At 41.5% G+C, this 1,124-nt stretch overlaps 1 long non-coding RNA gene across 1 annotated transcript; it reads right to left on the bottom strand.

Moving 5' to 3' along the window:
* Positions 1 to 666: 666 nt before the first annotated feature.
* LOC106512359 (uncharacterized) lies at positions 667 to 1,107 on the bottom strand. The gene is made up of 2 exons (XR_001309658.1): positions 934 to 1,107; positions 667 to 825 (listed from the first exon to the last, which is right to left on the bottom strand). It is a non-coding gene; the product is annotated as an uncharacterized LOC106512359 (long non-coding RNA).
* Between the last annotated feature and the right edge of the window lie 17 nt (positions 1,108 to 1,124).

Here is a 1,124-nt window from a genome sequence, read left to right as displayed (position 1 = left end):
CTAAAACATTACAGGTTCATATATCTGCTGGAGAAAGGTTTTAGGCAGGACACGTCCTGTTCCTCCACTTTAGTTGTCATGAGTGGGGAAAAAAAAACATTTTAAGGCCCAAGAAAGGCTAGAAAACTCCTCATAAAGTCTAATTTAAAAGATTACAACATTTATTAAGGCTGATGTAAAAGATTACAAGAACGTTTATTCCTTAAACATATTATGAAATAATAAATGTGGTAGAAAACTTTTGAACAGTTTCTACATAATTTTACAAGAACATGATTAACTCTGGATGTGCTCCATATTGAGTTAATTACAAACACGTAGAAGCGTTGAGAGCACCCAAAACAAGTTAGAAAAATGCGTTCAAAGGGTTTTAACAGCTTAAACTTCAGCAGAACAAATAGAAATTACTCCAGAAACTTAACTTTAAACTTGGTGACACGAGTACCATACCTCTGATAACCTGCTCGTTCGCTTCCGAGATTAATCACTGTCAGCTGCGACACTTCAAAGCGATGCAGCGCTAGTTTCCATAGCAACAGCAGGCCTGAGCTTACCCGTGGGATAGTGACGTTCACGGCTTCGACGTCGACCCGAACTTCGGACAGCGGCAGTGGGTCAGATGTCTTTGAGAATCCACCGTAGGAGATGATCTCCACATCATCATCATCATCGTTAGAGTCGTCTGAACTGAGACAGATCACATCCATGTCTCTCATTCGGTACTTAGTTCGCAAGAAACCGAAACTTAAGTCTAGGTGGGGGTGGTCCGGCGCCCTCAAGCTTCACCTAAATCAAACTTCCGTCCTTAAACACTCAAACTGTCACCTTCCGTCCTCCGTCCTTAAACACTCAAACTGTCACCTTCCGTCCTCCGTCCTTAAACACTCAAACTGTCACCTTCCGTCCTCCGTCCTTAAACACTCAAACTGTCACCTTCCGTCCTCCGTCCTTAACAAACACCTGAAGGCTCTGTTGAAAATGCATACCCTCTCTGAGGCACGTTATATTTTACCATTTCCATATAAAATCCGTCGTCGTAGTAAGTCTACGTAGTCGTTATATTGTTTGAGATTCTCCCCTAACACTAAATATTAACATTTCGCTCGGAAGAAACACTTAAAAAA

This window comes from Austrofundulus limnaeus, unplaced genomic scaffold (assembly GCF_001266775.1).
Source record: "Austrofundulus limnaeus strain Quisiro unplaced genomic scaffold, Austrofundulus_limnaeus-1.0 Scaffold6011, whole genome shotgun sequence".
Classification (NCBI taxonomy): Eukaryota; Metazoa; Chordata; class Actinopteri; order Cyprinodontiformes; family Rivulidae; genus Austrofundulus; species Austrofundulus limnaeus.
The sequence above is the reverse complement of the archived record's forward strand: the minus strand, read 5'-3'. Positions and strand labels throughout refer to the sequence as shown.